Source organism: Triturus cristatus, chromosome 4_2 (assembly GCF_964204655.1).
Source record: "Triturus cristatus chromosome 4_2, aTriCri1.1, whole genome shotgun sequence".
NCBI lineage: Eukaryota > Metazoa > Chordata > Amphibia > Caudata > Salamandridae > Triturus > Triturus cristatus.
The window spans coordinates 807,569,837-807,586,956 of NC_140586.1; the positions used below are offsets into that span (position 1 = coordinate 807,569,837).

At 42.5% G+C, this 17,120-nt stretch overlaps 1 protein-coding gene across 2 annotated transcripts in view; it reads right to left on the reverse strand.

Annotated features, from left to right (window-relative positions):
• Nucleotides 1–17,120, reverse strand: part of TSPAN1 (tetraspanin 1) — a 346,494-nt gene that overhangs the window by 110,982 nt on the left and 218,392 nt on the right. Inside the window, exon 1 of one of the 2 annotated variants that reach the window (XM_085602756.1) lies at nucleotides 4,086–4,224. The exons of the other annotated variant lie outside the window; for it this stretch is intronic. The gene's annotated coding sequence lies outside the window, so the exon portion shown is untranslated. Of the gene's footprint in view, nucleotides 1–4,085; nucleotides 4,225–17,120 lie in introns of those variants that run through there. 2 annotated transcript variants of the gene reach the window in all.

Genomic DNA, 17,120 nt, shown 5'->3' on the forward strand with positions numbered 1-17,120 from the left:
TCTCCAAAGACAGAAAACGCGGCACTCCTCTTGATGGCAAATGTTGTTTTATTCAAATCGTGACTTCCTCCTACGCGTTTCAAACCGAAGTTCCTGATCACGGTAGAGTGTTGTTTTAATCCTTCTAAAACAACACTCTACTGTGATCAGGAACTTCGGTTCGAAACGCGTAGGAGGAAGTCACGATTTGAATAAAACAACATTTGCCATCAAGAGGAGTGCCGCGTTTTCTGTCTTTGGAGAATATATATATATATATATATATATATATATATATATATATATATACACACACACACACACATATATACACAAACAGAGGAAAAACAGTCTCTCCGAGATCGAGGTAAATCAGCAATGTCACATACCGGTAAGAGAAGAATGTAGGCCAGTCTTGTAAACCATGCCCAGCCTCCCAGGCACTGGCTTGTTTAGCACTGCAACTAAAAAGCGTTACTATACTCCGGTACAATCGCACTCATTTCATTCACCTCCGAAAAATGAAAGGCCGAACTGGCCCTGTCAGCGCTCAGTCTGCAGCATATATTTGTACCTACTAAGACATTTACAACAATCATCATGGTCAGACTTGCAAACTATGCTACATTTAAAACTGAAGTGTCACTCATTTTAGGAAAATAATTTATACAATATCAACACTAATGGAAAGAAAATGGGAGAAAAAGGTTTATCTTGGTTTCCAGAGTTAGGCAAGAGTATTGGTCATAACTGGAAATACAGATGAGAATTGAATCTGTATTATGTTATGTTGATTAGTAGGACGTAACTAATTGCCCATGAGGCTATCCAGGCGATGAGGTAAGTGTGTAGGCATAGGTCTTTAGTGTCGGACCCTACAAAGTGAGTCAAAGAGCCAGGTCTTCAGCTTCTTGCAGAACTCAATAAGTGAGGAGGAGGCCCTGATGTATTTGTGGAGGTCGTCCAGGTCTTGGATGCAATGTAGTAGAATGCTGGGCCTCCCTTTCTGCGTGTGTGTGTGATAGAATGGGTGAACATAGTTGTCTGGTGGGTTGGTGAAAGTGCAGGCGGTTGTTCAGGTATGCTGGTCCGATGTTGTGCAGTGCCTTGAATATGTGCGCGAGGAGTTTGAATTGGCTGTGATTTTGTAGATGGGGAGCCAGCGGACGTTTCGGAGGTGTGGTGAGATGTGTGCACCATGGGAGGTCAAGAATGAGTCTCGCTGCGGTGTTATGAATGGTCTGGATGCTGTGTAGGAGATGGTTGGCCATTCCAGTGTAGAGTGTGTTGCCGTAGTCAAATCTACTTGCCTGTTTATAATCTGAAATGATCAAAGTTGTCCAAAGCATCAATGTAGCCCAGTGTGCAGCCTAAAATATTTTACGTCTCACAAACTTAATGTTCACTTGTTACTTCTTCCTATTCAGAGAAGAGTGCACCAGGTCACTGAAGGCCATTTTAAGATGCTTTGAACATGTGGACAGGTGACGGATATAAATAGGTGATAACACGAAAAGAAGGTAGCCTGATAGCATAAGGTTTTGCCACTCGTTTTGTTTTCATCATCACAGTCCATTCTGGGAGTTTCAGTCTTTGTTCCATCACTTGGAACAGCTGATAGCGATTTCTGAGAGAAAAACCTGAGACCGAATACTTTGAGCCATCTGGTCACTTCAGGAGAGGTTGCAAAAACTAGATTTTAGGAGAAAAAAACTGAAACGTAGAAGCCGTGGCAAAGCAAATTGGTCTTGCTTTTAGTAGGTGAACTGGTTCCCTTACGTTCGTTTTTTTTTCTTTCTCACCACTGGTAAATACCAAAACGACTGCAGGATGTCACAGGGCATGCAAGCACGTGTTGTATGTGCACACCGTGCCATCTTGGAATGGTTAGCATTCCAAGAAGGCTGCGGTGTGTGCATGGTTTGTGATGCATAGCAGCCATTTTGGCTTTTGTTTTTACATTACTGTTCTGATATGGGTAGCCATGTTGGAATGCTATAGTAGAAAAGAAAAAAAATGCACAAAGCATTTAGAAATGATGGGAGTGGCATTGGTAGTGCTTTCCCTGCTAGACCTTTAGAAGAAGGAAAGAAAAAGAAAAACAAGATGCAGAACAGGCAGGGGAGCACCATTACATAGAGAACCAACTAGGGGCGACAACTAGTGCAGAGACAGGAGGGACTACGAGGGCTTTTCAAGTTAAAGAAAATATATAACAAGAAAATAATGAAAAGCTAGGCATTACATCAATGTCTGTGTCAACTACTTTTAAAAAAGTCGTTAATAGCCACTAAATGGCTGACAACAAACCTGATGGAGAACCCTGTAAGTCAAAGCATCAAGCCTGCTCAACCACAGTAGAAAATGGACGAAACAGGCTGTCAAAAAGCCCCTTTCTTTATCAGTATGTATGTATAAATGTTGAGGTGTGTGGCATGAGTCTGATAACATGAGTTGTCAGCAGACATCACACATAGAGCTGCCTGTAGGCAAGCTTTAGAAAGGAATTGGAGGTGAATATTTTTGATTCAAATAATTATATTTAAGGGGTGCCACATTTTAATGCACCACCAAGTAAACATACCTGTGTTACAAGGACAGGAGTAAACTTTCAAAAGCAGCTGCCGGATTGCTTCATTCTTCCAGAGTGGAGCAGGTGCAAAATCACTCAATGCCCACAGGGCATGCAATGGGCCTTGAACCTACCGGAGTTTGGTAGGTAGAGTCTTGTCTCATTACAAAATAACCGACTGAATGAAGACATAGCGGTCTGATGTTTAATACTCATTCACAAACTGGAATGTGGAATTCATACTCCGCCTGGTTAGCAAAAAGGCGTGAATTTGCAATGTGACCCCTATACTAATAGGTTGCACTGCAAGAGGTCCATTTGCAGGAGGTCAAGAGTTACCTGCCTAATGTGACAAGTCTTAATTTACAACCCCCATAGACTGACTGAATTTAGGGATGGAGTCTTGCAAAGGACGGCGGACCGCCATCTCTGCATTTGCATTCTCAAACGGTAAACATTTATATTAAAGCTGCTTCTGCCCACTATAGTGAAAGGTGCGGATTTAAAAATGTTTAAAAAAATCAATTAGGGAAGATATTGAGGGAGCCAGTAGAGATCTGGGCGACTGCCTGCGCCCCCTGAGGTCAGCCTTTATTATGGCCAAAGGGGAAGCCGCCCCCTTTGTGAATGAGTTACCACTATACCACAGCTGTGGCACAAACCATACACAAATATATTTAGGACTCGTGAATAGGAGGAGGGAGGGCCTGTTTACCGTTCAGCAAAGGTTGCAAAAGCTCCTATGAATCACAGTTTTTTCCGACCAATACACATTGTGTAAAGCCCTTTTGAGTTTGCACACCCTGTAATTTTGCTAATCGCAGGGTTTTGTACATCAGGCCCTCGAGGACGATGAATTGTAAGGGAAGTGGAGGACTGGAAACAGTGACCGGTTGACTTGGAAGCACCGCGCACCCATGAGAAGTTAAACGACCTTCGAGTACAACCGAGGCGGGACTCGTACAATAAAACCGGCGCCACTGATGGGGTCCGATTTCTGAGTCGGGGAAGACATTGAGTTACAAGGCCTAGGGAAGAAAAACTACAAAAAAATTCCTAAAGAGTATCGCTCTGTTGTGTCCAAAACAAACCACAACGGATTCTACCATAAACGCCACAAGCACAGTCAACCAAACGCAACTGCTTGGAAAACGAGGGGCCACAAACTAATACGATCTAAACGGGCATTTCACAAACAGGACACAGACCAAGTTTGTGAGCCCGCACACACGTGCCTCACACGATTACTAAATCCGAAATACAAATACAATCCCTGAAACGCTTGAACAAAGACCCTCTAATGACTACCCAAACGGGACATGCCACAAGCGACATTTCCAACCAGTCTTTTTCACCACTGACGTTTTATTTCAACAAAAAAATAAAAGAAGTCAACAAATTTAGGCACAGATATTACAAGCGATAAGAAATGTTTCGCCCCATGTTGAAGATGTTTTTTTCTAATACTCTTTTCCATTACTTAAACGCAATCCTCTTACCTAAGGAATTTAAAGTCCACTAATAGCAAACTCACTTTAAAATCGGGGCAACTTCCAAGCGAAGAGAAATCACAGATGGAAAAAAGCAGCTCCGTCCGCAGGTCCTGCCAGCCCGGTGTGATGCACCTGTGCCAGCCTCCCCCTACTTTGAACAGGTGATTGAGCAGGAAGTTTAACGGCTTTTCCCTCCACCAATCAGGATCGGCCCTGAGTAAAAAGTGATTTCACCTTACCTGATTTCGGGAGTTTGTCTCGTGCGGGTCCAGTCTCAGGTTTCTGCTGCCATCTAGAGGCCTTTACAAAGTTCCACTTTTGAAGCCATGAAATCTCAGCTCCTCCACCTTTCTTGGCAAGTGCGGAGGTATTTGCAGGGCCACCAGGATTATGCGGCAGGGGAGGCTCAAATTATGCGGCAGGGTTGAGTAAATTATGCAGCAAGAATAGGAAAATGATGAAGCATTATGCAGCACAGTTTGAGATAATATAACTTCACAATTTTATCATTTTTATGCTTTTTTAGCACTGTCTGGGCATTAGTTGTACCTCTTAGTAACACTTGACACCCAAATATAGCAATAAGTTACGAAAAGGTGACCAGTCAACCGTTGCAAAGGGCTTTCCACTGAGCAGCATTTTTCCTAACTTTTGAACCGTTTGAACTAGAAACAATTTTTTGTTAAAATCTGCATATTATGTGGCTGATTATAGATCATGTGTCAAATGCGGCAAATCTACAATTAAGCAAAAATCGTAGGGGCTGCACAAACACAGAATTCCAGTGGCCCTGGGTATATGCGGGGCCCCTGGAATTATGAGAATGTGTAGCCACGGCGATTTTAACATACTCAGATTTGCTGCATTTGTCAATCAATCAATCTGGGAATTTATAAATACACTCCTCACCCGTGAGCGTCTCAAGGCGCGCGGGGGGCGGGGGGGGGGGGGAGCGAGGTCGGGAGAGGGGACATTTGTCACATAATCTATCATCTGCTGAAAAAATCTGCAGATTTTGACCCCAAAAATAGTTTCTAGTTCAAACGGTTCGCAAGTTACGAAAAACACAGCAACATGTGTTGCAGCGCAGTGGAAGGCATTTGCAAAGCTTGACTGGCCCCCTTTCAGTTGCTTATTGCTATAGTTGGGTGTTAAACTGGTGCTAATGAGGTGCACCCACTGTCCAGACAGCGTTAACAAGTGTAAAAAGTACAAAATACTGAAGTATTGCTATACAAAATGAATCTTATTATGCAGCATAATTTGCCTTTTCTTGCCACATAATTTACTTAACCCTCCCCGATAATTTGGTCCTCCTCTGCCGCATAATTCCAGTGACCTTGCCTATGTGTGTGATGGATGGCAGTGTCGACAAACATTCACACACTAGGTTGATGATGATTGTACAAATAGGCTAAGTCTTGGTTCACTCTTCTAGCAGTCGTAAAGCCGGGATTATCACACTGGAGGAGAGCTCTATGATTTACTCCTGCTTTCCTTCTACGGTCACAAGTTCGAATCTCGACGACGCTCACTCAGACTTCCGTCTTTCGTCAGCAAAAGTAGCGCCATGAAGAGAATGGTAACATCTATTTATCGTTAATGTTGAGTGAGAGGTGCGTCGTCACTCCTGAGTGCCTAAGGGGGGTCCTGATACCCTTCTCCCTTAACAATGGTGATAACAGCACAGTATATTCTGCACATCTGCATGTGTGTGGTTTAAGTCATGATGTGTCGTCTATTTGTTTTATGAATATTATGTTTGCAAGTAATGTAAAAATACGATGACGACTCCTACTAGGTGAGAGTTTTCCCTGTGCACAGTAACTGTTAGAGGTCATCTATGCCAGTAAAACGTATTTTTTGTGTCAGTTTTGCTGTACTGTGGTAATAAACTGGAACTTGACCTTTACACTGTAGTAATAAATGGGTGAATGCTAGGCCTGGGCCAAATTTCCGTTCCGCTCGCGGAAATTGTGTGATAATTTGAAATTTTCGCGTTCCGCGGAGAGCGCGAAAATGTCAAAATTTCCGCATTCCGCAGCTTAGCGATAATTTGTTTATTGCTCGTGCTGTAAAATAATACATTCTCGCGCGCGATCGCCTTACCTGAATCCCCGCGTTCGCCGACAAGTTTTCCCTATCTGGTCGCGTTCTCCACAAGATGTTGGATTGTTGGTAGCCATTTGCGCTGTCTCGCGACAGTTCGCGCCCGCAGAAATGTCATTGGTCGCGCGATCACGTCTTTCTTCTCGCGATCATGCACCGCGAGAAGAGTGAAAACAAGATGGCCGCGCCCGCAAGCAACCGCATGGGTAAGTTGGCGAGCCACGACCATGCAGAAAATACCGCGAACGGGCGGGAAAAAAACTTCCGCATCTTTGTGATATTTCCGCGTGTTTGCGGAGATTTGTAACATTTTCGCGATAATTTGCGAAAGTCACTTTCGCAAATTCCGCCCACCCCTGGTGAATGCGCATTTATCAAAACAGGTGCTCCAAATAACATTTATCAATGAGTCGCATATGTTTTCACTGCCATGGAATGAAAGTCGATATTATATTTAGAGAAGCTTAAAACCCATCTGCAAGGAGGGTGAAGGAGGAGGGGTGAGCGGTTGTGACTGGCCAAAGGCAGGTGAGTTGAGAAGAATGCAGGGAATCCGGATTACTACTGTATTCAATTGCCGTCTTCATCTCCCTTGTCTGAGCTACGGCCCACAGCACCATCACCACGCAACTGGAATTCATTAATCAATCAATCAGGATTCTTATAAATCACAACTACTTACCGTGAGGGTCTCAAGGCGCTGAGTGGGGGGAAAGAGGGGTTGGATCTCCGGTCTTCAGACATTCACCAGCTCCCTGAGGCTAGCATAGATAAGGCTTGAATTGGGGCCACTGAGGGGCTGTTCTTCTCTGGTTCCCAAGAGGAGTAAAGCACTTTTTGAAACAACCCCCAACTTTACGGTTTAGACTTGTTAGTTTGATCTTTTACAGTAAGCATTAAGATCTGAAGTGGTCTTAAATCAGGTGTGAGATGCTTAACGATATCCGATACATTGGATTTTTATATCTGCAGACACAATTTACAGAGATATACATAAAACTATTAAAATTAAAAAAAAAAAAAAATCTACATTGGATAAATCATTTACAACCGAAAAGGGGCTGTGAGAGCTCTCAAGTTTCCCTTATGTGTCCATGAGTAGCTTATCAAAGAAGGATTTTTTCTGTGCATTATGATGTTTGCAATCTTATTTCCTCCATTACAAAATTAGGGATACAACAACCAGAATGAAAAGACAAAAATCTTCATTATTGAACTCACCATCACATACATAGCTCAAAATTGAGCCATGATTTCTCTCTTCCCACCACCCAGACTCCTTTTTATAGTGGTATATTATAAGAATAATAATATAATAAAAGGTAGCCCATTCACATGCTTACATTTTGGTGTACTATTATGAATATATGTTTGCCTCTGAACCCATAAATCAAGACTGTATTTCATCTATCAGTCCTTTTTATTGACTGAGAATGACAATTTCATTTTTCTTTTTTACAATTTACTGCAAACAGAGTAAACTCTTCATCAATAGACTACTTTGTTCTTTACATTATTCACACATATATCCTGTACATAATATTTACACTTTTTTACAAAGACATATACATAAAACAAATAATATGACGTTTGTGTAACTAAAATCTCCACTATTAGTTTTTTCAGTTCTTTATGAAATCTCCACTATTAGTTTTTTCAGTTCTTTATGAAAATGTCCAATATTTTACACCTTTGGGACCTTAAACAAATTATTCCTCAAATCAGTTGGCTTTTACTGGTCCTAAGCAGGGTCAGAGACAAACGTTGCAGTATTTTACACGGGGGAACCTTTTCTTTCTTTCATTCCTTTTCCTGGGGAAGCAAAAACACTTTCTACGCTGTCCCTGTTTGTTCTGGATCTCTGCTTGTCTTATTTTTATAGCCAAGTTTCATAAAGAACTGAAAAAACTAATAGTGGAGATGTAAGCAAGTATTATTTGTTTTATGTATATGTCTTTGTAAAAAAGTGTAAATATTATGTACAGGATATATGTGTGAATAATGTAAAGAACAAAGTAGTCTATTGATGAAGAGTTTACTCTGTTTGCAGTAAATTGTAAAAAAGAAAAATGAAATTGTCATTCTCAGTCAATAAAAAGGACTGATAGATGAAATACAGTCTTGATTTATGGGTTCAGAGGCAAACATATATTCATAATAGTATACAACTGATTCTGGCCTCTGTCACCCTCATCGAATCAATCCCCTATTTTCTCATTCCTACATTTTGGTGTAGTCACGCACCATCCAAGAAATGTAATACTGGGCAGGGAATAGCTAATGCATTCATCACAATTTCCTTACATTCCACCACATATTCTTCGATTATAAAAGAAAATGGGCGCTCCCACTGTAGTGCATGACGACAAAATTATGTTTTTGGGGTACTGGAGAAGCATTCATCCACTTAATGACAATGAGACCTTCACCATCTCGCAATCATTGCTGGACTATTGACGGAGTAATGTAGAAGGTGGTATGGGCACTTGCTTGTGCTCTGTGCCCTACCTCTTCCCCCTTTGCCCTGCCTCTTTTCCCCTCACCAATTAACTTTCATCATCATGGCAGCTGTGCGTGACCTTCTGTCTGTTTTACCCGTTCCCCTTAACTGTATCCTCTTATCTTATGTTATCTTGACTTATAAAGCGCATAGCTACCCTAAGGCTTCCCAGCGCTGTGAGAGTCAGATGTACCTGTGGGACAAACAATTAGGCCTTAGAATTACTTAGGGTATGGCCAAGTTTTGAGATGATTTCTAAATCTGACCTCATCCAACTCAAGTTGGGGTGAGGGGGGAGATCTTCCACCCCTTTGAACATGTGGAACTATCAAGCAACCAGTGTTAGAAGATCTTAACGTCCTGCTTGGAACATAGGAGGTCAATAAGGCTCTAACCATCCAGGGGCCCTTCCCATTTAATGCCCTGTGTGTAACACACAGTGCCTTGACTTGACTTCTTTACATTGACTTCCGGAAGAGTATAGAATTAAAGGCTTTCTTAGCTTTCTGTCCCCTCAGAACTCTTCCTCCTCTGACTTCTACTAACTCACAATGTTTTGTGGTCAGTGCTACTTGGACTCTTTCTATTGTGGAGTTGTTGAAAACACAACACTGAACCACGTACTGTGAATAAATGAATAGCTGCACGAATAAAGAGCCTCTAGGCGATTCAACTATTTTAGCTGGTTCCACATTACCTATCATATACCTTTCACAGATACAGTGGGTTCTCATATATGACATCACAAGGGGATATTTAATTACCATGCACATGAAGCACATATAAAACCCTCAGGTCATTCGGGTTTACACTTAATATCTGTAACCCCCTCTACACATACCCAGTAGACCTTCAAATACATAACCTCAAAGATCTTAATCATACATGTGTCGCCACATTATACCCGATTCACCAATACATCGATATAATAACTTTACAGAGACACTATCAAGTATCATTAACTAGCCCCAAGATTCGATTAAAATCAATTGGAATTTTCTCCAAAGCAGATCATTATATACCAGGAAAGCCCGAGGCCAGCAATGGCAATTTGCCGGAAGGAAATTCCTGTAATCAAGACAGCAAATCCTGGTGAGGAATACCAACTAATTCCAATTCAATCTTTCAACTGGATTCTGAAGACAGTTATTTGTTTGACTGGTGTGCTCTGGTGATCACTGGTAATCTATAACCAGTTGAAATTCCGTGCACCAGTTAACCAAAATAATCATTGACCAAAATAACAATGACGTTCCAAAACAATGGGGTTGACCCAGGCATGTCACTAGGAACTGGGTAAAATATGGTACATAAAGTGGGGGGGGGTGGGGGGGGGGATTGGAGAGGGATCCTAGTGGAAACACAATATTACATAAATATCAACATCACCTTTTAAATCAATTACAATCAATACTTATTCATGTTGAAACTATTTAATCAAGTTGAACATGTAATTTATCATGTTCAACAGACCGCATATTTGTCAATAAAGTTGTGCATAGGTGCCCCAACGGGGGCAGAGGGACGGAGTGGTGCAGCAATGTGCAAAAGTGAGGGTAAGTGAGAGAGGGAGGGCGGTGAACAGTATATACATCAACAATATGAAATGCCTGTCCAGCCTTAATCAAGGCTCAATTATTTACAAAACCAGCATGACAGAAAAGACATGGTGAATCCATCACTGTCGTCTACGTTTGGTGAGCTGTCGACGTTTCGACCCACGGTTAGTGTAGGAAATTCTACTCCTTACAGAAGGGTCTTCATCAAGACCGTGGGGGGGGCACCCTTAGTCCACCAGGACATGTGGTGTAAAGAACTGACAATGAAGGGCCCGCAGGCTCCAAGGTCAGAGACTCTTGGTGACAGATGTTAAATGGATTGCGCTTATTTTTTTTATGTAGAAAGAGGTATGAATAATTCAAGGTCCTCCAAATATCTCCAAGTGGAATATACGTCCGTTCACTGGCTTTGCAAAAACGGGTAATCTATAACCAGTTGAAATTCTGAGCACCAGTTAACCAAAATAATCATCGACCAAAATAACAATGACAGCAAAAGTGACATTATCTATATCCTTTTCGCCCTTAGCCCCTCTGCAGTACTGTGTGTGTGGCAGGGCCTTTGTGTGATAATAATGCATATTAGTGGCAAGACAGGTCTCACTGCATGTAAACATGACTGCATAATATTAGGGAAGCGTCTGTTAGATGTAGGGCCTTAAAGCAGACTCATTTGTTAGCATTAGTCTTCAGGCAATTCGAGCTTGGTTTTCATGTTTCGCTTTTAGAAATTTCTTGCTTTCTGAGATCGTTCAAACTAACAAGAAGAGATTCATTTTTGAAGGAAGACCTGTCAAGTGGCCTTAGCTTCTGCATACTTCGGCAAAAAGAGAACTGTTGGCGTATTATTGTAGCCAAGTAAGAGCCGAGTATGCGACCCATCCTCACTCCAGAAGACATCATTAATGATAAAGGTCTATAAGGTACAGGTGCAGGGTTCCGATTCTCCTTTACTCCGAAATGGGTGCATTTCCTTTTGAGTTTGGAGGATCTACTGGGTGTGACCCCAATAATACTGGGGTAACCAAGACAACTAACTCCCTATTAGCTGCTGAGGGATTCGTGAAAGAACATGGGGTGGAAACGACAGAAAATTAAAGGGACTCTTGCTGCCGCTTTCATGGCTCCTGGACCCGAGGTTGCTACTGCCACGCCACACTGCAAGCCAGGAGTAGCACCTGCTAACCTGGATTGACATCCAATGAAATTTCCTAGTTCAAGTTCACTTTCCCAAAATTGGTGAATCACTACTGGATCAACTGATACCTAGTTACTATTGGTCAGCTAAGGTCTTCTCCAGCAGACCCAAAGTTAAGTCCAGTTCGCTGCCGCATCATGCCTAGGCCTTGGCTTGAAATTACACTCCAGTTGCGGAGTTTTCCCCACTTTGCCCAAAGTCACATAACATAACACATGTATTTGTAAAGGGCACGTATCACCCAAGGGTATCAAGGCGCCGAATAACAGATGTTTATTGTTACCCAACTCAATGATACTCATTTCATTGACCTCAGATGGATGAAAGGCTGAGTGACCCGCCGGGATTTGAACCCGTCACCATGACATCGAACACAGGCCCCTTCAGTGGCTGCATTGGTCCACTAAAACACCAGACCTGAGGAGCGGAGATTTTTCTCATTAGCTTACATTAAGTTGGTGAGCGAGGAAAATCTTACTCCCTGCGCGATTTCTCAAAGCGGGCGGTCGTGGATGCCTGCTACCACTCTCGTTGAGAAACCTTTCATTTGTGTTGAGGAAGCTACCGCTCGAGTAGTGCATCTACTTGAGCGGCATAGTGCAGATCGCGCAGATTTTCCAGTGTGGGATAAACACCCGGCACTAAAAATCAGTGCAAATGGTGCAACCTATCTCACTGCGCCGCTTGCGAAACTCCACCTTGGCCTAGTCACGCCCTCTATTGGCTCAATGCGGCAAGAGATCTATAAGTGAGGATTTACTATTCCAAGCTTCTTATTAACAGCAACATAGCAACCTCTGGAAAATGTGCCTGATTCCCAAACTTTTTTCTATGCACTTAAGTGCAGTATAAGTCTGCAGCAAAAAAAGCAATCAATAAGGATAAATTCCACATTCCGAGTCCCAGAATGCAGACTGCGGCATTTCACATTTGCAAAGTGAACTTCCGAATGAAGACATTCTGCAAGTAGGGGGAAATGCTACACTCAATAGTTTAGTGTGGGAAACAATCGGAACTATGCGCCCAGAACCATGCATTCCGGAAGCCCTTAAGTGTAACCACGCTTGCCCGAACAACGCATGTGCCTAAATGTTGTATCTACGTGTGTTGCTGCTTAGCGAGTCTGCTTGGGTGTGTGAGTGGAATGCCTGATGACCATTGGAATGTTGGTGTGCCTGCCTGACTGGGAGGTATGACAGTTGGAGAGAGTGGGCTGAGCAGCAGAGATGCAGTTCCTGGTGGGACCATATATGGACTGTACATCACCATATATATACCTGATCTAACTCATCTACTATGTAACTACCATCTTATCATCAACCAATAAACAACTACTTGGATCTACCATATTGATAACTTCGTTTGATTGCAACATTGGCGACGAGGATGGGATAAAAAACCCTGCGTGTACTGTTTCCTGCTTACCTGAAGTGAAGATTTTGAATTTACAACAAGATGATTGGAAAAGTAACTACTTGGAGAAAGTTAAATTTGAAGATAGGAGAATAACGCCCATTTCGTCCCACCAGTGTCCTCCATCAACCGGACAGCCTACTTTGGGTGTTTCACTCTCCTTAATTGAATTATTAATGGACATGCTGGAGAGACACAGCATTAACTACGAGCATCCTGAGCAAACCATTGTTACTTTTGTACCTTCTAGAAACTGGTAACATACAAGAAAGACAGCCGAAGATTTGCCCAGAGTAAAGAGAACTGCTTCCAAGGTAACGCGGTTATGAATTCAAGGCAGAAGAAGGGATGTATGCTGCTGCCATGAACGAATGAAAATCTAAGAAATCTTTCATTGAACATTTAAAGTTGTTCAAATGTGACATATGCTGAAAACGGAGAGCCTACACTCATTCTCACGGAGTTCAGATGTGCTGTGAGAAGTTTTATTCATGATTTTTAAACTATGCGCAGCCACCACAAGCTCTCATCATGGGTGAGTTTTATCGAGGTATATTTTGACATTGACTGGATTTAAATTTTATTTTAAGCCGCGCGCAACGCCAACTATTCAATTAGTGCTTAACGGTTCAGCGTGTTCTTGCGACTTTCAAATCCATCGTGAGGCTGCCATGCGCCACTTACCTATGCAGCATTGTGTCGCGAGGAAACATAATGGATCACTCTCTGTCTTGCGCTTTACGCTGCTCACGGGAGGCAGAGGAGCACGTCCTCGCCGTGAGCCACCCGACGCTGCGGAAAAAACGTGCCGCCATTTTTAGAGATGATGAACTTGGAGTATTTGCCAACCACGTAATAAAGTTTTATCAAGCAGGAAGATCAGCAAGTTGGTCGTTGAAACTTTTGTGAGCGAGCTGTTTGGACAGTGATTGTCGTTTAATACATCGGTGGTGAGTGGAAGTTTTGATAAAGTATCCGGATGCAGAGTCTTTTTCCCACTTCACGTGAACTTGGAAAAAGTAAAATTTAAAGAGTTTGTTTCTGTTTCGAGACATTGGGACTGAATATTACGGTTTGGAGAGTTGGTGACTTTACAACATTAACGGCGTAAATGTGTTCGGGTGAGAGATCGCTCACCGGTGTGGCAAACAGTTTTTAAAGTGTTGCATTTTAAGTATTAGCAAAATTTTATGTGATGTTATTTGGAATGTGATATTATACAGTATTTGAGTTCCAAGTAATCACAGGTTTATCTCTAGTTTCAGGGATGTGGTTCAGTTTACGTTCATTGCATACTTACAGTACCCTTAGTCTAGGGATGCCATTTTAGTGTTAATATAGGGCAGAGGCTACATGTGTGCCAAGCTTGATTAGTGAGTGTAAAGTTGAGGGTTGTCCTCAGTGGTTCTAATTCCACAGGTTTGTAGTTGTCTATCAGTGATTAATGCGCAATGGGCGGTGTACCCACATTTTATTGAATTATATGTAATGGGCAGTGATCCCAATATTTAAGTATCCGTGATTAATGCGCAATGGGCAGTGTACCCACATCTTATTGAATTATATGTAATGGGCAGTGTACCCATACTTTATATTGAAATGGTTAATGGGCAGTGATCCTGATATTTAAGGTGAAATTGAAGTTGTCAAAATATTGAGTGCACAATGTGCGGAGTTGAAGTTGTCAAAATATTGAATGCACAGAGTTGAAGTTGTCAAAATATTGAATGCACAATGTGCGGAGTTGAAGTTGTCAAAATATTGAATGCACAGAGTTGAAGTTGTCAAAAGTTTGAATGCACAATGTGCGGAGTTGAAATTGTCAAAGTATTGAATGCGCAATGTGCGGAGTTGAAATTGTCAAAATATTGAATGCGCAATGTGCGGAGTTGAAATTGTCAAAATATTGAATGCACAATGTGCGGAGTTGAAATTGTCAAGAATTGAATACACAATTCAATTTAATTTAATATGCTAATTTGGAGGATAGTTTTTGTCCTATTCTCATTTTCAAGATGAAATCTTCTTTCTATGTGAATCTCTTTCTTTTCCTGAATTCTTGATATCGTATTTTTCCATTCTTGTTTTTTCCAATTCTCTGTATTTGCATGTTTTTTTTTAGATTATTTTTCCAAGGAAAGGGGATGGGTGCTGTGTAGTATTCTTATATTCTCTTTTGCACTTATTTATGTTCTATCTATCTTCATTCGTTTCGTATTCTTTCTATTTCTTGTCTTTGCATTAATTCTTTTCTATTTTACCTTCTTTCATTTCACATTCTCATTATCTTTTGAGATGATACATCATTGCTTCATTTGAGATATATTTTCTGAATGCAATGTTTCTACAAGTCTTCTGCATAGTTGTGTTTATCTCATTAGGCTTGTTTCTACTGGTGTTTTGTTTTTGTAAAGAAGGGGGATGTGTTGTATCTACGTGTGTTGCTGCTTAGCCAGTCTGCTTGGGTGTGTGAGTGGAATGCCTGATGACCATTGGAATGTTGGTGTGCCTGCCTGACTGGGAGGTATGACAGTTGGAGAGAGTGGGCTGAGCAGCAGAGATGCAGTTCCTGGTGGGACCATATATGGACTGTACATCACCATATATATACCTGATCTAACTCATCTACTATGTAACTACCATCTTATCAACCAATAAACAACTACTTGGATCTACCATATTGATAACTTCGTTTGATTGCAACACTAAACCACTCATATGCGTGGTTAAGGCAAATGCGCTCAAGTATTGGGACGGGCGGGAACTAGGAACAGGAGTGTCTGAATGGGAAGTGGATACAGTCATGGACAGGTAAGGGGGTGGGGGGCAGGTCTAGGGGCCACAGGGTTCGCAAGTTTTTTAGGGCTGGGGTCGGGGGCGATATGGCGGGGTCAGTGGCAAGATTTTTAGGGCTCAGGGAGGGAGTGGGGTCCAGGGTACTTTTTATTTAATATTCGTTTTATTAAAGAAAACAACCAAAAGCAAAATCTCAGCATTACAGCAAGTGGTATGGTGGGACTCGGGTACATCACAGGTGTTCATTACAATGGGTGCCTCCGTCCTAGACATCCCCAGCCCATTGTATCTCTCCCCCATCTCCTGTTAGATCTGGCAACAACCCCCTTCTCTCCGGCGCAATTCAATTGTGGGAGACTGACAAATCTCATCCCGAAATGTATTCCACGCCGCCCACTTGAGGTCCCACTTTTTAGGGCATCCTTTATTTTTTGAAGACGCCTTTTTCTGCTATCATGGATCTGTCCACGTCAGCCTCCCTTCTTCCCATTGTCTGTAGTTCCTTAACTCTCCATTTTTGTGCAATGCTTTGTTTGGCGAGGGCCAGCCCCAAGGCAACCCAGGATTATTCAGTACGAGTTAGATCAGTGGCCTCCCATATGTTTAGTAAACAGAGGTCTGCAGAGGCGGTGAGTTCTCCTCCCCCCACCCTTGCCAGTCTGGACGTGACTCCCTTCCAGAAGTTCTGGATGGCTGGGCAGTCCTAAAGCGTGTGGAAGGTCCCCTCTTGGGAACAGTGTCGGAGGCAAAGTGTGTCTGTTCTCCTCCCCATTTTGACGAGAGTTTCCGCTGCTAGATAGTCTCTATGCAGGATTTTAAGTTGGACCAATTTTAGTCTCTTGGGAATAGCTATTTCGCGAGGGGAGGTCAGCGCGTCCCGCCAGTCTTCGTCGTCTAGATCCCCACATTTGCTTTCCATTGTTGCCTAAGGCATGTTAGTGGGTCGGGTCGATTATTGATCAATTTCTGGTAGGTTAAGGATATGGCTTTCTTGCGCATTGGGTCGAGTAGCAATCTTGTCTTCTAGTGGGGATGCCTCTGGGAGAGTCCCCTCACCAGGGATTGCAGCCTTCAAGGCATGACTGATTTGCAGGTATCTGAAAGATTCGGACTGTGCTAATTAATATTCCTTCTGAAGGTCGGCAAAAGATATTAGCCTATTTTTATTCCACAGATCCCCCACTGATGAAATGCCAATTAGATCCCACTTGTCAAACCCGGGGCAGGTGCCCAGTCCGCCAAGCCACTCGGTCTACCAGAGTGGTGTTACTTGTGTGATTTTCTTGTGCAACCCAAATTTTTTGTTGACCATGGGCCAGGTCTATATAGTACGGGCTGTAGGGTCTGTGAGGTGTTGGTACTTGGGGTTCGTATACAGAGCTTTGCGGTGTACCATCCCCATGTCAATTTCTGCATTGCGATGCGCGGTGACCTCCCGTCCCACAACAGAGTCCGCACTGCACTCTCAATATTAGTAAGGTAAGAGTCTGGAACTTTGTAG